Source organism: Hoplias malabaricus, chromosome 10 (genome assembly GCF_029633855.1).
Source record: "Hoplias malabaricus isolate fHopMal1 chromosome 10, fHopMal1.hap1, whole genome shotgun sequence".
In the NCBI taxonomy this organism is placed as follows: Eukaryota; Metazoa; Chordata; class Actinopteri; order Characiformes; family Erythrinidae; genus Hoplias; species Hoplias malabaricus.
Window position 1 is genome coordinate 9029155 of NC_089809.1, and position 24193 is coordinate 9053347.

General features: G+C 40.3%; 1 protein-coding gene across 3 annotated transcripts in view; it reads right to left on the reverse strand.

Moving 5' to 3' along the window:
• Window positions 1-24193, reverse strand: part of cadm4 (cell adhesion molecule 4) — a 276527-nt gene that overhangs the window by 115778 nt on the left and 136556 nt on the right. The window lies entirely within an intron of this gene.

Consider the following 24193-nt stretch of genomic DNA (forward strand, 5'->3'; position numbering starts at 1 on the left):
TTCTGCCGTAGGCATAGAGAGAAGCATACTTAATCGAGACAATTTTTACACATTTACAGACACCGGGGCTTCATAAAACACATTTAACGTGTAGGAACTAGTTAATGTGTGGACATGTTGGAATGGTGAGGAAACATCCTCAGAATGTCATAAAAAGTGTTTTTGATTGAAATCAGCTTCAACTGCCACAATACAAATAGCATGTAAACAACAAAAGTGCTAATATATAAGCTGACTTTCACCTTGCCTCTTGGATAAGCACTTGTAGTTTATATCCAAAACTTTGAAGACATTTACATTTGAGAAACATTAATTACACCATCTGAATGCCTCATTAATTAGTGTCAATCAATTTATAAATAACCCTATTTGGCAGAAGCCCAGCTTAATAACTGATATCATTTTATGTGTGTTAGTTCACCATTTTGATGTCTGTATTGTTATTCTGTAGCTATGAGCTAATTTCTCCAATGATTTCTCTTCATGTTATAAAACAGCCACCATATCATATCACACGTCATACAGACACCTAGTGGTCTGGACTGGTCTGACATTCTGTACTAATCCAGGTTTGTTTTAAAATTTCATAGTGTATTCTCACATTTTTGACAAAGGTTTCCTTCTTTATTATTTGTCATCTCCAATTCCAATCTGTCAGTGAAGCTGCCCCGATGGCACACAGTGCCACCAACTGTGCTCCATAGGATTCCAGGTCTCAGGCAGATGAGGCATCAGCTGGGATTGAAACGCAATCTCCTGATGATAGGGACACTAAACCTGTTTAAACATGACCCATGTGGGGGACTACAGTATAAAGCACTTTGATTCTTCATATTCTTCATAAATTAAATGAAAATGTACAGATTATTAAAAAATCACTTATAATTAAAATCATAAAAATTCCTTGGTGGTAAAAATTAGCATTTTCTTTAATATTTTAAACTAACCAATTCTCATATGTGAGAGAAGTAGATGTAATTAACTGACAAATTCCCACATAGCGCCCTCCCGTGGATCTGCCCAGTTGGAGAACTATGTTCTACTGGGAACAAAACATAAATATTGCTTTCATTCTGTACCATTTCTAATTGTTTTTCTAACTGAACATAAGGGGATAATGGGAATAAATCTAGTTAAATAATGTGAAATTCAGCAAATACAAAGAAGTGTATTTTGCACAGGAAATATAAACTTATTTTCACTAAGAAGCCCAAAAACACACACAACTAAACCTATGTCCTTTGACCAGGAGTGAACTAACTTTTCCACACAACTGTAGGTCCAAACTTTTAAGTGGTACCATAACTGTGGACATTGAACTTAATGAGAAGGTTACTGGGGCTGAGCTGGAGGAGTTACTCAGCTAATGTTAAAAGCCCAGCCAAAGAGCAATGACAACAACAACCAAGCCTTCTGGAGGGAAGCTCCCAGGTAGAGAGTGAGAGAGAGGGAATAAGAGAGAGAGAGAGAGAGAGACGCCTGATTAGGGCTTTAATATAATGGTCAGGCCAATGTCCGGTCCTGTCCTCCTGCAGCAGAGCGGAACCACAAAGCAGTGAAGACAACTGAGAAAATGAGATGGAATTGAAAAGACAAAAGAGGTAAAAGAAAAGAGACACACAGTATGGCCTGCTTGGCCTTTATTTCAGAAATGAAGGGCATTAATTGGGAGCTTGTCACTTCTTTGCTGCAATAACAGCCTCTAGATTCTTCTGAGAAGGCTGTACGCAGGGTTAGAACTATGGAGTGAGGATTTGGTGGCAGCCGTGATTAGTTCTAGTTCAAAAACACCAGACCAACTCATCCCAAAAGAACTTCAGAGAATGCACTTCTGATATACAACCATTCCAATGCTTATAAGATTTATAGCCCTCTGGCCGACGCCTGGCACTGAGCATGATGACTCGACAGAGGCTTGAGGCGAACTCCCATCTCAAAGAGTAGAGGCTTGACACAGGCTTGCACTTCACAGACCTGGGGCTTAACTTGGATTTGCACCTCAGAGGCTGAAATGTCGGCTTGGATTTGCACCTCAAGCACTGGAGACTTGACTCCTACTCTCACCTCAGAGACTTAAGACTTCACTCCAGACTTGCATGTGGAACTCCAACTTTGTCTCATACTGAGACATCGCATACTTAAGACTCTATTCAAGCTTTTACAAACTCAGGAGCTTGAGACTTGACTGGGACTCACAGCTCAGTGATTTAAGACTCGACTAGCATCTGAGAGACTTCAGGCTTGGCTCTGATTCTGCAGCTCAGAGACTCGAGAACTCACTAGACTCTAAGCTTAGAGACATGAGACGGCTCAATCTCTGCTTTATTGTTATTGTACAGCAGTATGATGAAATATGACCTCTGAATTTTACCTATCCATGGCAGTGAAAACACAAACACACACGGGGCTAACATGGCGCAGTTGGGGAGAACAGTTGCTCAAGCGCACTTCAGCCATAGATTTAAAGGAGTCTCAAGACCAGTTCTCTTACCTATAGGCCATAGCTGAACGGACTTAACTTGGCTTTGCACTTCAGAGATTGAAGATCTTATTCTGACTCCAAATTCAGAGTCTCTATGGAACCTACAGCAACTTTTCACCTTATTCAAACCATTATAAAACAAAGACATTGACCACAGCAAACTTAATAAGGCATCTGAAAACACACTGGAATAGGTCTGTGTAGTGTAGGTGCTTTGCCTTCAGTCCAGGCAATATACAATTACACACAGAGTTGTATTTTGCACACAACGTTAATCAGTTCTCCTTTTTTTCTAAAAATATATCTGCATTTATTTTTACACTACATTTCCCATTTGGACTTTCTTCATGTTACATTGACTTGAGACCTACTTGGACTCTAGCCTAAAGACTCATGACTTGACTTTGACTCTAGCCTAAAGACTCATGACCTGACTCTGACTCTAACCTAAGGACTCACGACTTGACTCTGACTCTAGCCTAAAGACTTATGACTTGACTGTGACTCTAGCCTAAGGACTCATGACTTGACTCTGACTCTAGCCTAAGGACTCCTAAAGACTCATGACTTGACTCTGACTCTAGCCTAAGGACTCATGACTTGACTCTGACTCTAGCCTAAAGACTCATGACTTGACTCTGACTCTAGCCTAAAGACTCATGACTTGACTGTGACTCTAGCCTAAAGACTCATGACTTGACTCTGACTCTAGCCTAAGGACTCATGACTTGACTCTGACTCTAGCCTAAGGACTCATGACTTGACTCTGACTCTAGCCTAAAGACTCATGTCTTGACTCTGACTCTAGCCTAAAGACTCACGACTTGACTCTGACTCTAGCCTAAAGACTCATGTCTTGACTCTGACTCTAGCCTAAAGACTCATGACTTGACTCTGACTCTAGCCTAAAGACTCATGACTTGACTCTGACTCTAGCCTAAAGACTCATGACTTGACTCTGACTCTAGCCTTAAGACTCATGACTTGACTCTGACTCTAGCCTAAAGACTCATGACTTGTCTATGACTCTAGTCTAAAGACTCGCAAGTTGACTCAGATCACCTGTAAACAAACTTGTATGGATGGAAAATTTAGAATCTGAACATTCAACAGAGTTTCTCCACTTGCGTCAGTTAGCTACCAGTGTGTAAGGATTAATACTGAACACATTAATAATCCATTATACTAAGAGAGGGTAAATTTCCCACAGTCTGTTGCAAGGTTGTGACAAACTGCCTGAGGAAAATAAGGAGATTTTTTTAATAGTGTAAGCACCCTGACAGGTTGTAAGATTAAGAAAATATATACTCTGCAGTTTCCAATGCTATAAAATGCTGAATTTCTGAGCATATGTGCCATATTGACTGTGTTGTTTAAGCACTTGTCATGACTCATGTATTTGAGACCAGGTGTCCAAGAAAGTACAGTTGGCTCTAGAAAGACCCTTCCTCTCCCCATCACTCAACTTGATGTTAGCCACCTGTTAGCTAACATAACAGAACGGAGCATGGTAATGGAGTTTCCACATTAAGTAATCAGAAACAGTCAATATTACCCAGCTATGGAGCAGGATCAGAGCAATATCCTTATCTCAGTTCATGCTTTTCAATGTTTTCTGTTAAAAAACACTCCAGATGCCATTTCTGCCATGAGTAAAGAGAGAGAAAGCCCAGCATACCGGACGAGACACGTTTAAACCATTTACACACTCTGGGTGTTCTCCCTGTGTCTGCAAGGTTTCCTCCGGGTGACTGTCTGTGAGGAGTGTGGTGTGTTCTCCCTGTGTCTGCGGGGGTTTCCTCCGAGTGACTGTCTGTGAGGGGTATGGGGTGTTCTCTTTGTGACTGCGTGGGTTTCCTCTGGGTGCTCTGGTTTCCTCCCACAGTCCAAAAACACACGTTAGTAAGTGGATTGGCGACTCAAAAAAAGTGTCTGTTAGTTAGTGACTGTGACTGTGTGTATGTTGCCCTGTGAAGGATTGGCGCCCCCTCTAGGGTGTATTCCCGCCTTGCACCCAATGATTCCAGGTGGGCTCTGGACCCACCGTGACCCTTAACTGGATAAGGGTTACAGATAATGAACGAATGAATGAATGATTAAACCTGTGAATGTTACCTTTGAATACAGGAATTTAATCATACTACTAAAGCACATTTCACGTTAGAAGTCTCATGTCTCTGAGCTTAAAGCCAGAGAGTCAGTTCTTGAGTCTCTAAGCTACAAAGTCATGTCCTGACTGGTCTGCCTTGTTGCACAGTTGGTGGGTTGGTGGGCTTCAAATTAATGCACTTAAAAAGTGATTTTTCCCCATGTGTCCACTTTAAGGAAGCTTGTGCTACTTATCACCCTCTCAGTTTGGTAGCAGTATTAAACTAGTTTTTTTTTTCTGCATTCAGCTGTTATCTGTATATAAAAGAGAGACTGAAGACTCCACACAAGAGAGCTTATATGTTCATCACTGAAAAAGAGCAAACAGATATGAACACACACCAGCACATTTGCATGACTGGGGATCCTTTTTAAATAACAACAATAAGAAAGTATCATGATAATTGTTAGTTTGGCTATCACCCAGACATTTGCTGGCTGTATTGTTGAGAGTGGTTTTCTGGCAAAACAGGGGATAAAAAAAAGCATCCCATAGTGAGTGTCAGAGCATCCAGCAGAGGAGGCCGTGGTCAGCTGATGTGTGGCCTGCATGACCTGTCAGGTGCAGCCGCATGCTCTCCGCTAGCCCTCGGCAACCGACAGAGTTTGTGTGTGTGTGTGAGAGAGAGAGAGAGAGAGAGAGAAAGCAAAGCACACTATCACAGTCATTTTCTTCTCACTGTAGCTGATGTACTTTTGCTCAGAAGGAGAGAAAAAATGTGTCATGATCTATTGGTAATAATAGCGGAGTTTCAGCTTTGCCACTGACAGTAAGTCACAGGTGTTATCAAGCGTGAGTGTGTGTATCAACTTGTTTTTAAAACATTTTAAGGACATATCCAGTAAGCTCGATCAAATATGACACTCTGTCAGGAAAAAAAAGATAGAAAGATAGAGGTATGTTGGTCACTAAAGGTACAAACAGCCAAAGTGTTAATAGGCAGCATGGCCCTACTTTAGTTGCAGTAACAACTAAAACTTGTTGGAACATTGCTGTGAGGACCTCATAGCACTATTGGCGTTGCTGAGATTAGAAATAGATGAAGGGATGAATTCTAAATGAGCATCACCACTGCAATTCATCCTAAAGGTTTTGATGGTGATTCATCCCTCCAGAAAATGGAACTCATTCCACAGCTTCACAGACAAAGGCCATTGGAGATTGTACTCTCTCTGCTCACGGCACAGAAAAGACATCAGGGAGTTTTAGACAACAAATAGACCTCAAAACCTTAAAACTCAGGAACCGAGATGAGGATATTGCAGTATTCCTGCTGCAGAGGTGTGTAATATTAACTTATTTTTGCTATTTTAAATTACTTAAGGCAGCACGGTGGTGCAGCAGGTAGGCGTCACAGTCACACAGCTCCAGGGACTTGGAGGTTGTGGGTTCGATTCCCGCTCCGGGTGACTGTGAGGAGTATGGTGTGTTTTCCCTGTGTCTGCGTGGGTTTCCTCCGGGTGCTCCGGTTTCCTCCCACAGTCCAAAAACACACGTTGGTAGGTGGATTGGCGACTCAAAAGTGTCCGTAGGTGTGAGTGTGGGAGTGAATGTGTGTGTGTCTGTGAAGGACTGGTGCCCCCTCCAGGGTGTGTTCCTGCCTTGCGCCCAATGATTCCAGGTAGGCTCTGGACCCACCGTGACCCTGAGCTGGATAAGCGGTTACAGATAATGAATAAATGAATGAATAAATTACTTAAGGTTAAACCAATAGATAAAAAAAAAAATCAACAACCTGAGTTCCAAATGAGTTTCTGTGGCAATTCAAACAGTGAATAAAAAGCTACAGAGAAATTAAACTTCAGCCGGGTACAAACAACAGTCGTTTTCAGTCGTTTCAAACACACCTTCCACCTTAAAAGACTTTTAACGTACGCTTTGGAATGTAAACAAAGCAGGGAGAACTGCATTTCCCTACGATTGTAGACATTACCTTTAATGCCTGTCTGAGAAACCACCCCTTTTCTAAACCTAACCCTATCCCAAAGCCTTCCAACAATGGAATGTGCAGAAGTGAGAAGCAGAAAGTGCACCCAGTTTCTAATACGGAAAGATCTGATGATATATTCAGTTGTTGTGGTGCCATTTTATCGTCTTTTATTACTTAATAGCCACATTAACTGAAAAAATACTCAGCCAAAAGAGGTCTCTGACTTTTTCACGGTCCTTTATACAGCAGTCCAAGTCCAGAAACAGCGTAAAAACAAATGTGTGTGTGTGTTCGGAGGCAGGAGGCAGCAGCAGGAAGGCGAGGCTACGTGCCCACACCTTGATCTGGAAAGAGAACATCTCTCGCTGTGAGCAATCTGTACTTACTCTCTCTCTCTCCTTCCAGTCTTTGCTCTCTGCAGTGGTTTGTAGCACACAGGCCCCTCGCACTCATCTTTCTTTCCCTTTGTTCCTTCCCTCTCTACTTCTTCCCACAATCCGCGCACAATCACTTTCTTGCTGCCTTTTCATGTCATGGCTCCCTCTCTCTCCATGTCCAATAAACTATTCCCTTGTTTCGATCTTTCATGCCACACATACTTCCCCTCACACTCTCTTGACTTCTCTTTTACTCATATTCTCTCCTTCTTTCTCTCTCTGTCTCCGTCTCATCTTTTTGCTCTCCCAGTGGTCGCGGAAGGCCCTGTGTGAAAACACTGGAAATAGTTCCCTAGCTGAAATGGAACTTGTTGTAAATTGAGCTAAAAATACTAACAGAGTCTCTTCTATTACTTCAGTTCTGTCAGAACTGTATGAACCAGAGTAGGTTAAAAGTACAACAATGCATTGCACTGTTTACTACGCTGTACTGTACTTTTTCTGGTTTTACACCAGATGTCTGCAAGTGTGATTTACTCCTCTCTCTTTTTAAACATAACTGAGCAGGGTAGAGTTCTAACACGTTCACTGTAGCTATGGCCACTGAAGAGATCTTGAATCATGAATCATGAATACAAGGATACTTTGCGTTTCAACTCCAGTTTTAACTTGCCCTCACCCACTTCGCCTTGCTATATCCCTGACCATCTTAAGGGCCTTTTGATTTCTGTATGAACTGAAGTGTGTTAAATGAGCCTTCAGAGGGGCGAGGGAATAAGTGAACATTGATGTCCACTTCATTAGCAGAACTTGCCCAGAATGCATTGGGACATGACGCAGTTTCCATCGCAACGGCAAAAACAATGTTGGAAAAGCAGCTTATACGTTAGCCGAAACCAACCTTCACAATGCTTAACATGTCATAAACCATGTAGTACAAAATTCATTCATTCATTCATTCATTATCTGTAACCGCTTATCCAGTTCGGTCACGGTGGGTCCAGAGCCTACCTGGAATCATTGGGCGCAAGGTGGGGAATACACCCTGGAGGGGGTGCCAGTCCTTCACAGGGCGACACACACACTCACACATACGGACACTTTGGAGTCACCAATTTTGGACCGTGGGAGGAAACCGGAGCACTCGGAGGAAACCCACGCGGACACAGGGAGAAAACACCAACTCCTCACAGACAGTCACCCGGAGCGGGAATCGAACCCACAACCTCCAGGTCCCTGGAGCTGTGTGACTGCGACACTACCTGCTGCGCCACAGTGCCGCCCTAGTACAAAATTACAAAATATAAATTGTACATTATGGTTAATTTACGGTTAATTACGGTCCCAATGCATCCTCAATAATGCAGGTGGAAAAAGAACACATCGACATATTTGGACTCTGCTTGGCTAGATGAGGAATTTTAAACGGAACAGGACTTGGGCTGCGGCTGATGAGGTTTCCCAAGAACACAAGAATGTAAGAACACACAAGAATGCTTATTAAGAAATGGTTTCAGTCTGGTGTAATGGGCGTGGCTGACTGTGAGGTCAGCAATCAGCATTGTAAACACTCCTGCATTTTGTCTCAGCAGTTTCACATCTGAAGAGCGCTGATATTCTAGCAGTAGCAGTGAAAAATTAGGAATTCCATGTGCAAAAATTTGAGGACACAAATCCACTGTCGGGCCAAAGGTTTAACTCTTGAGGGCCACCTATTCGGGAACCCTGGCCTATAGCAACTGTAATGTACAAATCAACAAAGAAGTCGATTCCGTAGAATGTTCATGTATGTTGCAGAGGGCAAGTGTGTTCGGAATGAAAGATCCGCTCCTCGTGGCACCCTCCTCCACCCTGTATTGTCAGTTTGACGCAGTTACTTGGGTGAAGTAGGTGCTATGCACTTCCGAGTGGTCAGTGGAAATCGTATTTGAAACACACTTATGGCCATGGAAGTCATCTTGAGTCTTCAATCAAGAATCAGGAATCAATGTACGTCCATTGAAGGAATCTTGAATGATGAATCACGAGTCCTGAATCTTGAGTGCATTCATGGACAATGCCTTGAATCATGAACCTTCAATGCATTCATTGCCAAAAATAAAAGTTACTACTAGTTTTTCAGGTTTCTCCTACCAATCCTCCTCCTCCTTCCCTTCATGTCTGTACCAGCTTTGGTTACGCCAAGATGCTGACTGTTAAAATACTGAAGGAGATATGAGTAACTGCTTTAAACATGCCCAGAGAGAATGGACAAAAGTGGAGAAAACAGTGCACACATATGAAAGTAGGCTGGTCTTTTAAGCTAAAAAGGACACGAATGCTGTTAGTGCAGGCGGTATCATGCTCCATAAAGAGGAACAGTTTGTCATCCATGGCCTGGTTTCAGCAATAGAAGTGTAATTAAACAAATGCACAAAATAACACAAGCCACCAATTTTTATTGCTCTCAGTTAAGTCCAAAACATACCGTGCAACGTACAATCATCCTCGTCACGAGCAGACGTTCTTAACTTATTCTTAACCACTAACCGGACTGAAATGCAGTAAATGGGCTGAACCACTGTAGCCGCAGGTCGTGCAAACCACATACACTCAATGACTTTGGGGTTTTCATTGGCTGTGAGCCTTAATCACCAACATTAAAAGAAATAAACGCTTCAAATAGAACACTCTGTTTGTCATGAATCTATATATGAGTTTCACTTTTTGAATTGAAAACTGAAATTACTGAAATAAATTAAGTTTTTGATGATATTCTAATTGATAGAGATGCACCTGTATTTAGTGACACTAGAAATGGTGCAGCTATCCCATTTCTCTATTGTTGCTTGCTCCTTTATATTCTGCTGGGGTAGGATAGGAGCAGCAGAAAGTGAGGAGGAGGAGGAGTAATAGCCAATGCTTTTAGACAAAGTCAAACACTTCCAGGACTGATGAATCGAGAATTTTGAATCATGAATCATGAATCCTGAATGTATTAATGGACTAAAGCGTTGCCTTAAGATTTTGAATAAAAAAATTCAATCATACATTTGACCATGAATCTTGAATGCACTGATAGACAATAAGACTATCTTGATTCATAATAAATGATTCAAATTACCTTTAGTGTCCATTAAATGTATTCATGATTCATAATTCAGAGCAGATTTACTGGTAATGATCCCAATCAAGATTCCTTATGATCCATGATTCAAAATAAACTTATTTTTTATGAACGTATACATTCCTTCAATTCTGGAATCAAGAATCATGTACAGTGAATCATGAATCATAAATAACCAATCTTCGATGCACTTATGGTCAGTACCATTCTGAATTATGAATCATAAATCTTGATTCTGGAAGCTGGCTGAAACCTTTGAAGCATGAATGCCCTTGTGGCACATGACAAGTGAATTCATCTTGAATCATGACTCACAAATCTCGAAAGATTTCATGACTTTATATGAACTTGTTGCACGTGTCAAGTGAACTCATCTCGAATCATGAATCAATCATCAATCCCCTCATTTCTCCAGCTTTGTTCTTTCTTTCCTTCTCTCTACTTTCGCTCTTCTTTCATTACTGACTTTTTTTTACCCACATGTTCTGACTCTATTATTGGTTGTTTTCTTTCTCTATAAATAGCTTTGCTTCTTCGCCCTTGTCCCTTGCTGCCCCTTGTCTCCAGACCCCACTCTTCCTGTAATACGCCTTGCACCGACCCCCGCAGTCGCTTGCCTTCTTTCTGTTGTGCATCACTGGGGGTCGCCATGACAACGTTGCCCTGACAACCAGCCCTCCTCCCAAGGTTCCGCTCGTTTGCATCTCATTTGCATGTTGTCACAGCGACCAGCGGCATTTGACTTTGACAATAAAGAATCCACTGGTGTGTGTGAGTGTTCGTGTGTGTGTTTGTGTGTGTGTGTGCGCGCTAAATCATTCCATCACTCTTTATCCTTTTCCTCTGCACTCTGACCACTCTTGGACCTCTGTCTATCACTCTCTCACTCCATCGCTCCACAGCTGACCCTTCTTTCCTCATTCACTTTTCATCCCTCCGTCTTTCCCTGTTTGCTGTGGCTGTGGCTTTATTTGTTTCATTTACTCCATTCTGTTGCCGCTCCCTCTCTCCTTCTCTCTGTCTCTGTTTGACAGTCTGTCTCCCTCTTCCTCACTTTGTGCTACAGTTCCTCTCTTTCTGTGTCTTTACTGTTTTCTTTCTCAGGTCTTTCCCTTTCAATTAAAGCAGCTCTCTCTCTCCCCCTCTCCCTCTTCATCTCAATCTCCCTATTTCTGTCTCCACCGCTCTGTTTTTCTCTCATTGTCTCTGTCTTTAATCTTCTTTCTCTACCACATTTTCCTATTTTTCTTATTCATTCTCTCTTTCTTAGTCTCTCTCCCATTCTGACTGCAGCCCTCTCTTCCTCCACAATCTGTGTGTATGTGTGTCTGTTTCTCATTCTCAAATAGCTTTATTGCCATGAAGTGTTACTAATAACTGGTGCTAAAGCAATGAGAAGGGGAGTTTAATACTAAAGCAAAGACAGGAAGGTTTAACACTAATATATTACAGATTGTAATACTGTGTTATATAAAATAATGTCCTACTCTCTTTAGGCTGATTGTCCACCTTGTATTTTTGCCTGAATCCTGACACTGCTGTTGGACGGTGTAATATTCTGTGTGACACTGTAGACCAGGGTTCACGGCTGCACCTGGGTAACAGACCAAATTACTGCTGCTTGGGCAAGACGCCTAACATAAATGTATAGCTTTCCCCAAGTGAATTTTAACGCAGTTCCGTTTGTGGCTGTGCTTTTATCATTATTTCCATAGGCCAAGCACAGGCAGCCATTTGTAAATCAGGTTCCAGTCCAAAGGGCAAACCATAGATGACCTGAAAGTTCCATAATAATTAATGGGTTAAGAGAACTATAATTTTCTCTCCTTTTCTTTTTTTTTTAAATGCAGACGATGGTTCGAAGTGAAGGGTTTTGAAACTCACTCTGTCTCTTTAGGGCTTTTACACATTTTTATATATATTTTTAGGGGTGGCAAAAAAATTCAATTAATTATGACTTATTATTAATAATTTTATTTATTTTTAATAATTATTTATTAATGAATTACTGCACACCTGGAAGAGTTGCTGTCACAGAGCTGCAGTGTTTTGGGTTGTTGGTTTAAACTCTGCCTGTCTGTGAGGAGTTTAGTGTATTCTCCCTGTGTCTGTGTGGGTTTCCTCCGACAATCCAAAAGCACCTCATGGTGGATGTACTAGTTTTCATACGTGTCCGCAGGTGTGACTGTGAGAGTTCCTGCTTGGTGCCCAACGATCCTGTTTAGGCTCCGGGACCCACCATGACTCTCAACAGGGTGAAGCAATTTTATGGACGATTAAAAAAACATTTTCAGCACGTCAAAGGTTTACATACATCAAGATGACTGTCACTTTAAACAGTCTGAGATATTTCAGGGGCGGCACGGTGGTGCAGCAGGTAGGTGTCGCAGTTACACAGCTCCAGGGACCTAGAGGTTGTGGGTTCAATTCCTGCTCTGGGTGACTGTCTGTGAGGAGTGGTGTGTTTTCTCTGTGTCTGCATGTGTTTCTTCCAGGTGACTGTCTGTGAGGAGTGTGGTGTGTTCTCCCTGTGTCTGCGTGGGTTTCCTCCGGGTGACTGTCTGTGAGGAGTGTGGTGTGTTCTCCCTGTGTCCGCGTGGGTTTCCTCCGGGTGACTGTCTGTGAGGAGTGTAGTGTGTTCTCTCTGTGTCTGCGTGGGTTTCCTCTGGGTGACTGTCTGTGAGGGGTGTGGTGTGTTCTCCCTGTGTCTGCGTGCGTTTCCTCTGGGTGACTGTCTGTGAGGGGTGTGGTGTGTTCTCCCTGTGTCTGCGTGGGTTTCCTCCGGGTGCTCCGGTTTCCTCCCACAGTCAAAAAACACACGTTGGTAGGTTGATTGGCGACTCAAAAAGTGTTCCTTAGGTGTGAGTGTGTTGTCCTGTGAAGGACTGGCGCCCCCTCCAGGGTGTATTCCCGCCTTGCGCCCAATGATTCCAGGTAGGCTCTGGACCCACTGTGACCCTGAATTGAATAAGCAGTTACAGATAATGAATGAATGGATGGGTGGATGGAGATATTTCAGAAGTTGTGATGAAGCTTCTGATCTAAGTTACGGTTGTTTATAAAATAAGCAAATGTTTACACATATATTTGTTGTTTCTTCTGAATGTTTGAAATTTGTACTAAAATGAAATATATCAATTCAATATATTATTACATTTATATAATAAATATTAATATAACATTTATTTTGATGCAATAGTGTGTTCTTGAAATTAATTAAATTAGTTTTCAATTTCTTTTTCATATTGCCAAAAAAACCTGAAATATCTTGATATCATTTTAGGGTCTTATTGCCCACCCCTAGTCTCCACAAGTCGGCTTACTCCTTATGAATAACTTCCAAACAAATAAATGTAGCATGAGTAACTGTACAAATGACTTTATGTAAATAAAGAACATGTAGAACAACACAAACACTATATTGTTCAAGAAGTAGGGGCAAATTAAGTCTCATTACTGAACAAGTTTTTTTTTTCCAAAAGGTGTAAATGAAACAAAAGAAAACAACAAAGGAACTGGTAAAGGGGCTGGAGGCATCATGAACCAAGGTATTATGATGCTGAAGTTTTTAAAAAATGTGCCCACTCACTGCCACTCTATTAGACACGCTTACATTGTTGGTCAAACACCACTGCTGGCTGAATATTTTTGGATGATGGACTATTCTCAATCCAGCGGTGATGGATTTAAAAACTCCAGCAGCACTGCTGTGTCTGATCCACTCGTACCAGAACAACACAGAACACATAAACACACCAACACCACTTTAGTGTCACTGCAGGCCTGAAAATGACCCACCACCCTAATCATACCTGCTATATTGTGGTCCAGACTATTGAAAAACACAGTGAAAGGAGGCTGCAATTTTATGCAAAGCAATAGATCGTCTGTCATTGTAAATGTACAAAGTGGACCTATATGGTCGATGGAGCTGATAAAATGGAAAACGACTGTAGAAAAGAGAAGGACATTTTAATGTTATGGCTGATTGGTGTATATCTTTATATTCTCTCTCTCTCTCTCTCACTCTCTCTCTCTCTCTGTGACGTGGGTCCATCCTGTATCCTCTGGGTTGCCAGACGCAGCTGCTACAAAATGACTAACCTCTCCTAGGCAGGAGAAAAGAGTCAATACTTCCCTCATTTACATTCCCACACACAAACACACACACGCTCACGCACGCGTGCCCTCACACGGCTCAAGAGACTACATCAAGCAGCTGTGAAATTAGACACACACTCTGAATTTGCCATTTTGGAATGTTTTGGGTGCATTTAAGTGACTAATGAAATACAGAGTGTTTTTTTAAGACAAGGATTTCAATTAAGCTCCTCTTTCTGAAAGCAACGTGACTCGAATGACTAATGCTCTTCTTCCTCGGAGAGGAAATCGACCACAATTACCTCTTCGCTACAAGGCTAATGTAGCTAACAAGTAACAGAAGCTCAAACACACGCCTAAACCATCACACACTTGCCCCTGACTGCGTCCAGTTGTTAAGTAAGCTCAAAACAGACTTGAATATGTGGTGGCTGACACAGAGACATACTTTTACGTACACAAATGGACCCAAGTGCATTAGCATTGCTAAGAATAATAGCAGCTTAGCCTTTTCGTAACTCTGTGGTTTGGGTCTTATTTTTTAATTTATCTCAGTCCACGTCTTGTTTCCTCCCTCTCTCTCTCTCTCTAATTCTCCGTCTCTTTGATGAATAAACAATAGTAGCTTAGCCAGTAGTTATTTTATGTCTTTGTCTCTCTCTCTCTTTATGGTTTGTTCTTTTTCTCAAGATCTTATTTTTCTCTCTAAAACCTATTTATAGATTTGTTCATTTCAAGTAGACATTTATAAGACAATGTTATGTAACAAAGAACAAATGTACATTAGCATAGCTAAAAATAATAGCAGCTTAGCCTCTCTCATTTTCCCCTTGTTTTCTCTTCATCTCTCCTTCTCTTGTTTTCAGGTCATCTTTCACTTTTTTCTCATTGTTTAATTTTGTGTTTTGTTTTCTACCTCATTCAGCTGAGCCCACTGTTTTATAACCCTTTATAAGGTTAATCATCAAAATTAATAGCCATGTGATTATTGTTGGAATACACATTCCTTTGATACATTTTATTTGGAAACAAAAGGACTTGTCTATAATATTTTGATAGACTGGTTAGGCCTTGATAAGAACAATACTGTTATTGCGGAATGTAGAATCACATTAATTAACTATGAACATATTTGGCAAATAACAGTAAATTCAACTAATTTGATTTAGATTTTTAATGAGTAGGATCAATTTTGTAAGAAAATACATCACTCTAAATCTACTGGATATCACTAAATTTGAATATAAACCACAGTCTAACAATGATTCAGTCAGATAGAAATGAATTACAGCAGCTCTGTGGCAAATCTCTTTTTTTGAAAAGAGATGCTATAAAACTTCAACACAGAAGAAAAATTTTTTACTTTTTTTTTATCAAATAAAAGCCTTTCACAAGCTTCTAATGTCAGTGTTTAACAGTGCTCTAGTGTTCGTGTAGCAATAAGGCACTACTAAAAAAAGTACAAGAAATTCATTATTTTTATTGTAACGTTTTGTGTGTGTGTGTGTGTGTGTGTGTGTGACTGGGTTTCGACATTTATGGACCAAATTGTAACCTTATCTGCAGTTATCAGCTTACTACTTACCTACAGACGTCAACGGGAATGGGGAATGGCAATACCACACTAAGATGGGAATACAAAATCCTGTGTGTTTAAGGGTCACTCTGTGTGTGTGTGTAAGTAAGTAAGTACAGAATCACCATTCTCTCCCTCCGTGGTTCCCGTTTGACATTTGAAAAGTGCAAGAGGGAGAAAATGGGAACAGAATGGGAAAGAGAGAAAAAAGAGTGAGAGACCTAGCCAAAAGAGTGAGAGAGAGAGGATCAGAGAAATATACTTACAGAAAGAGACAGTAAAGGAGAGATAAAGAGATATAGCAACACATATATATATATATATATATATATGAGAGAGAGAGAGAGAGAGAGAGAGAGAGAGAGAGACAGTGTGTGTGAGAGCTTTTTGAATAACAGGCACACAGTCAGATGACACAAGGGATACATGGGGGTGGGGGGGAGATGGATAGATGTGGAGGGAAAAATGGTTATGCTTTTAAGAAAACATGAAAATAAATAAATATACCAAAAAATGTCAGCCCTTTCATGGCATCCTTCTAAAGCCGAACAATACAGACGTCCTTGAGGAATAAGGCAAAGAATCAGAGAATCAATATAATGGCCTCTGTCAAGCCTTGTGCTCCCATTTAGAAGCACACACACAATACACACAGATACCATTCTACAAGAACTGGCCTGTGATAATAACATGAGGGAAGCAAAAAAAAAAAACAAGCTGAATACCTAACGCAGTATATAAGACACTCACAGCTCAAATACAGCACTAATGTATACCTTCACACTTCATTCTCCACTCAGTCTCTCAATGGAGTGGACACATATGGAGTGGACAAACAGATATAAGTAATCATGGTAAGGAGTTTTCGGTATAGCATCATTACTGATAACACTGTCATTTCCCCTGCAGAAAACTGGGGGGTCCTTGGCTCAGCTGCATAGCACCAATGCACCCCTAGTAAAAAGATTAAGACAAGACTTCATATTGTGTGAATTGGAGTGTTTAATTAATGCTAATATACAAAAGGAATATGTGAGTGATGTTACCATCCTAGGCTTGTATGATACTGATATATTACTGATTTAAATGTCCAATTAATAAACAAACAAACAAATACATAATAATAATAATAATAATCAATGATTTTAGTTTGTGTGATAGTGACACTACCTGCTGCACCACCATGCTTCCTATATATATATATATATATATATATATATATATATATATATATATTTATAAAAAGGACACAGACAGTTGCTGCTTCATTTCATGACACAAACAACTCAATTTCTATGTTTATTTGTTTCATTTGTTTTTGTTATATTTAAACTACATTTTTAAGTTGCTTAATTGTATTCTGGGCGGCACGGCGGCGCAGCAGGTAGTGTCGCAGTCACACAGCTCCAGGGACCTGGAGGTTGTGGGTTTGATTCCCGCTCCGGGTGACTGTCTGTGAGGAGTTGGTGTGTTCTCCCCGTGTCCGCGTGGGTTTCCTCCAGGTGCTCCGGTTTCCTCCCACCTACACATGTTGGTAGGTGGATTGGTGACTCAAAAGTGTCCATAGGTGTGAGTGTGTGAGTCTGTGTTGCCCTGTGAAGGACTGGCGCCCCCTCCAGGGTGTATTCCCGCCTTGCACCCAGTGATTCCAGGTAGGCTCTGGACCCACCGCGACCCTGAATTGGATAAGCGCTTACAGATAATGAATGAATGAATAATTGTATTCTTTAAAAACACCTGCTAAAATATAGAAAATCTTAGAAAGAGGCCTAAGTGAAGTGGCATCTGCAGGATAATAGATTTATACTGTTTAGCTGTAACCAGCTCCTGAGGTCTCTGAAAGTGATACAGATTCATATATTACTATACTGCAGCATTCTTGCTAAACAAAGATGCACTAATTTCACAAAAGCTGTTGTTTTGTGGTTTTTATCTGTTGTTGGCCACAGCCTTTCTCTCTTTCTCCCACTCAGAGTCTGTGAAAAAGTGATTCACTCAAATGAAATGTTAAGAATACAAAAACCATAACAAAAATGTCCAAATCATTCTCTGAACACACTACAATGTAATCAACGTTGTCATCATTAGAAATCATGCATGGATTATCAAATAATTATTTCACATCATATTACATTGTTTAATACAGGGCCAAAAGAAAGAAAAATACAAAACCAAGGAATAAACAGACAAAGAGGAAAAATGAATTAATAAAAGAAAGATGGAAGGAGTAGGAAAAAGGAATGAGTAAAAGATTAAAAACAAAGTTTAATCAGACAAAAAAAATTATATGAATTTAAACAAGAAGAATCAAGAATAAAAAAAATATTCTTCTAAATAGAAGGAAAAGAAAAGAATCACAGAGACCCAAAGTAAAAATGAAAGTCCGATAAATGGCAAGAGAGAAAACATGAAAGGAATAGAAAGCCAGAAACAGAAATAGACATTAAGAACGAAGAATGAATGGAAGGAGAGTTTGAGAGTTCAAAATGAAGGCAGTAATAGAGATGGAGGGATAAAGTGAGAAAGTGAAAAGGAAAGATGGAGAGAGAAAGAGCAAGAGAGAGAGAGAGGGGATGGATGAGAGTCAGGGGGAAACAACAGTGATTAATGCTGAGACTGATGGAAGGTCAGTGAGTGCCTGAAGGAGGAATATTTCCATCACCTCTCACCCCCTCTACTCTATCTGTAATTCTCTTTATCATTTTCTCTCATCCACTCTCTGTCTATCACACTCTCCTCTTCCTTTCTCACCACCATTTCATCCATCTCTCACACTCACCATAATTTGGACACCTGCTCCTTCAACATTTCTTAGGGGTATTAATAGGCCCTGCTAAAGTCGATGAAACACTGTGGTGAGTATTTGATGGCAGCCACAAGAGCAAGAATGTGGACAGCTACTGATGTTCGATGATCACATAAACCACTCCAACTCCTAAACTTATAGGAGGCTTACTGATGATAAGCTCATGTGTAGTTGATGGAGAGTATACAAAATGTCTACAAGTCTGAATCCACAAAGGTAGCACCCTGAAGTCAACACAGCGGTCTGGGGTCTTAATGAAAGGTCTGTGCTCAAAATATCACAAGCATCAAACACCGCAGCAATGTTTTCCCAGTGTCTAAACAGTCCTGTTTAAAACAACTGTTTTCAGCACCTGTTCCTTTAAATGAAAATGGGCCACAGCTTATACTGGTGCTAGAGTCCAGGAGTGAGGAGGAAAAGCTTTGAACTGTAGCCATTTTCACTTGGTTCTCTTTCTTCTCCATTATCATTTTTGCCAGTACTCCAATTAATTTTACACATGTTGCGCTTGTTTTGCTCCTTTAAACCTCGGCTTTGCACTTTCATATAGACACTGATCCAATGCTCTAATTAGAAAGGATGTGCAATAAATTAAATTCTCTGAGCTTGACATAAGAAACAGTGCAAAATTAGAATGATTCTTTTTATCCCATGTTTTTAGATTTAAAGGCAACAACTATGATTGTGGAGAAACACTGTTCTTTTGTTTGTTAAGTTCAGAAGCTCCATATGTTTAAGTTGGAATGGTATGTTTGAGGGGAAAATGACACGTTTGTACATGGCTGAAGTTTAATTTGTGTGTATGTTTTTATCCATTGTTTTAATTACAACAGTAAACCCTGTTTAGTTGTGTAGCATTTTACATCAGTGTTTACTTTCATGCTGTTAGTAGTCTCCCAAATCAGTTCAATTTACAGCGAATATTAAGCGCAATAAATCAATATTATGCACCTATGGAGCAGTTCATGATTTTCAATGTTTGGAGGTCTCTTTGTCGTCTAAAAACTCCAGATGATGTGCCTCTGCTGTGAGCAAAGAAAGACAGAGAGAGAAAGCCCAGCATACCGGACCTAGACCCTTTGTTTTTATTATCCATTTACAGACACTGGGGCTTTGTAAACACAGACTGGTTTCAAGCACTGGTTTCACAGTTTGTGGGTTGGTAAGAGTTCTTGATCCCTGAATTGTCATGCTAATGCAGTGAAAAAGTGATTTAAATTTTCATAATTTATCCATTTTAAATCAGCTGGATTTACAAAGTGTGTCTCTGCTAAAACCTGGACAAATACTGATTGTATGCGCGTGTGTGTGTGTGAGAAAGAGAGAGAGAGAGAGAGGGAGAGAAAAAGAATGCAAATATATGCTTGACCCACACTTGCATGTCACATGACAAACATCTGAATCTCTGCAAGAGTCATCATGTTTCAGACTCTGAGAAAAGTCAACAAAAGTCACACTAAACCAGTCCCTTTCTTTCCTTCATTTGAACTCTTACCTTCTTCCCTCTCCTTCTCCTTTCAGGCTGATCTTTCTGTTGCAAACCTGACTTCCAATCTCAGAATTAAGTATGACATTGTAACAGCAAACACTGCTAAGATCTACAAGTCATACTTGTCCATAGATACCGTTGCTAGGTTAGACAAGCTTTACAGGACCACAGTAAATATTTCATTGCAATCAGACATCAAGAAGAAGGAATGGATAGATGAGAAATATAAACACTAAGAAAGAAAGAAAAGATAAGCAACAAGAATTTAAAAAGAAAAAAAAATTACTGAATGTAACTAGAGCACAATTTAGTGCGGAATGGAGGCATGTGAGTACCATTTAAGATGCAATGGAAAATCTCTATAAAAACTGGCTAACAAAACAAGCAATTTCAGGCTAGATTGAGATGCTCCTTTAGATGTTCCTTCCTCTCAGCTATGATCAAAAACAAATTCAACGACTGATCTGGCATCTAATGTCGACCTGCTGTCATGTTCTTCTTCAGTCACCTAAGCAAGTCTATCTGAGACTACCTGACACAGTTTGGAGCAATGCTTTTCATATAAAGTACATATTGTCTGTGTTTATATTGTCTATGCTTCATAAACGAGTCTGATTATAACTGTTTAATTTTATGGTACATACCTTTTATTCCATGTCCATTCATCAATTCAAAAGGAGTTCCGGGGAGCAGAGAAGAAAGCATGAGGGAAAGAAAAGAGAAACAACAACAGAGTGTTAATATGTGTCCAGTGAGTTTAATATATTTGTTGAAAAATCTTGGTTTTCTGTAATGACTTCAGACTTGACCTTCCACATTTTTATGACACTGCTGCACATACATTTTTCAAATTTACAAGTCAATAAAATACATCTATACATAAGAATTGCTAGTCGAAGAAGACTTGTTAGTCTGAGAATTAGGGACTCGGGTCTTAGCCTTGAAACTCAAGATGTGCCCAATTAACTGACTCCCAGTGACTGGAAACACAGCTCTCACTGTGATGACACAGTTCATCACAGTTATGCTTTTCTGTGACTCAAGACTCGAATTGGATTTGCATCCCTGTGACTCGTGACTTAACTTGGATTAACAACCCAGTGAGTCGTGACATGACTCCAACTTGGACATCTCTGTTATGTGGGCTTGCAGTTTACAAGGTGCTGAAGGCTGTATTTGAGCACTCAGTGTTTGTTAGCAACATGGGCCTCAGTTTCTTCGCAAAACTGGAGATTCAAACTACAGACGCACAAACATGTCTTGGTTGATCAGTCGTTTGAGGTATGGGGAATCTGTGTAAATGGGATTTTCCGTCAAGCTGTTCATTTAAAGTCTGTCGGAAAGCTGTCAGGCAGCTTGTATCAGATGTTCAATATGAGACTACTGTTGCTAAGGAGCTCAGTACGAGTGTATGGCAGGATTACAACTCCCGGAAAACAGACTAGGAGTTCAGGCAGCAGTTGGCAGTCATGGAGCTAATTACAAAATATGTCAAGTTTGAGGGGCATTTGGTGCTAGGCGTTTTGATACAATCCTTACAGCATACAGGTGAGGCTTTTCCATTTCAGCCGGAAGGTTAGTCATTCCCAAAATTCTCATTCCGGCCTGTGACAATAACAATACTCCTTCACTATTAGTTTAGTGCTAGTCAAGAAACTAACTTTTCCTGATAGCACCTATAAGTCAAGTGTTAGTTTCTCTGACCCAGATTAAGGTTACAACTTGATAAAAAAAAGAATGGGCATGGTATTTAGTCTGAGACTGACTTAAAGGCAATGTTCATAATTTTTATCACAGTATTTTGTGGATGTTTCCACATCATTTGCTAGCTCTACAGTCTGTTCGCATGCTGGAAACCAGATTAATGTATTTACAAAGACGAAGCATACGTAAACGTCTAAAAACAAAGGGGCTCTGTCCAATATGCTAGGATCTCACTCTCTTCTCATGGCAGAGAAAGTGCTGAAAGAAAAAAAGGGACTGCTCTATTCCTACCCTATAGCTGGGTAATGTTGACTTATTTTTGCTGTTTCAGATTACTTCAGGTGAAAGAAACACTAAATTCAGCAGACTGCTAACTGTATGAATGTAAACACAGACTGAATGTTCTACAAAACTAAACAACCTTGCAAATATTACAAACCTTACAAATGAGTTTCTATGGTCATTTAAATAGTGAATAAAAACTTACAGACAAGTTAAATTTCAGGCAAGTGCAAAGAAGAGCCATTTTGTTCACAAACATACCCTTCAACGTTAAAAGACATGGAATGTCTGAACGTAAACCAACGAGACAAAAACCCCTTTAATCTATGTTGGGGAGTTTGTCACGGCTGAGTAGGTAACAGTCCATTCTGCTGTAAGTAGGCCTACAGCAACCCATCAAACTCTACAAAGAAGAACTATGTTTGACTAAGTTTGAATTTTTGAATGGCTCTATAAAGTTCAGATATACGTTGAAAAGACAAAGGCAAATCTTCATCCTGGTTCTCTGGCCTCAACAGGGGTTTAATTTGGTGGGAGTGTGGAATTTTCCAACTTCTTTTGATTGGTCAGCTTAATAGAGTATCAAACTCTGGTCTGGCAGGGCAACGGCATTCTCCCCCGTTCCCCGGCCCACTGATTCGGCTCATCAGCTAATTAGCAAGGTCGCAGCCACTTGCCAAGGTTGTGGCGGATTATTCATGAGCTGAATTATGTTTGTGAGAGTAGAGAACATACAGCGCCCTCCAGAATTATTGGCACCCTCAGATAAAATGCGCACAGATGCGAATTTGGCTTGATCTTACCGACCTTCGGTTGAGGTAATGGTATTCATAGTCGCAATTTTTGGCACTACTGTCGTTAATGCTGTATGCATTCTTGTATGCCAGAAATAAGCGCACAGAGTCTTCTCTTACAATTCTGGGTGACGTGGGTGAGTTCGACATATATGAACTGATCTGAGACCATTCATCCATGCAAATCTCTTCAAATCCCTTAGATCCTTACTCTTGCTTTTTCTTTTCCTTTCTGCTTTTAATAGGATTTAGGAACTAGGGATATACACCATTTCTATGGAGCGACGCTATAGAAGAACTACTTCTGATCCCCAGTAATAATCTTTCAATGGATCTTTAAAGCAGCAGTTCCCAAACTGGTCCTTAGGGTCCCCAAGACCATCCGTACTTTTGCTCTGTACCTGTGTTGAGACATGCCTGGGGGGCCTAGAGAACTCATTTGATAACTACAATCTTCTTGTAATGAGGTGAGTGAGTGTGAAGAACACTTAAAAGCTAAGCACCCTTAAGGAAACTTTCTTTTTTTTTAAGAGTGCAAGTGATGAGAGAAAGTTTGCCATGCTACAAATTGCTCTGGATATGCTAAATACCATAAATGTAAGTGGAGAACTAACTTATCATGATTTTACATATAACAGTAAGTTGTCTTTACTAAAGAACTAGTACTACTCAAAGAAACATCTAAATGCTTGAGTGATTGAATGAATAATTTAAAAAATATTATATATAGTAGCAAATATTTCTTTGACATATATAAGTAGCAAATTCATTTTCTGTATAGCAGATTCTCCATCAAAAACAAAGCAAAAAAAAAAATAAAATCTAAGTTATTGAAAGGTTTCATGAGATGTCATGGTCCTATAACTAGTAACTTTACTAATAAACCCTAGGTTTTACTGGTGTAGCCATGAAGCTAACTCTGCTTATACCGTGATGGTTTGCACTATTGTAGCCAATGTATTCAGACACCTTGGACGCGCTACAGCTGTTCAATTTCATCCCTGATGCTGCTCATCTTTCCCATATGGTGCAAAGAGGCATTTGCATGCATAGCCATAACACTGTATCTTCACTAAAACGCATTTAAATAGCAAAGACATGTCTTAAGCGAAGCGTACCAGGGGTCTATTCCGACTCAAGAGGAGGGCCACTTCCCCAGGGTAATATGTCGTCTGTTTTTGTGGATTGAATCCTCACCATAACACGCTCTCACACACAAATCTTTATGATTATTTCATACCATAATCCTTCTAAATGCTTGCTGTTTGCTCTCTCCTACTTTTTTTTATTGCTGACACATTACCCTCGACCTTCTCTCATTTGCCTTTCATCCCACAGGATTTTCTTCTTGGCTGTCTACTTGCTCCGTCACTGTCTGCTGTCTTCCTCTCCCTCCA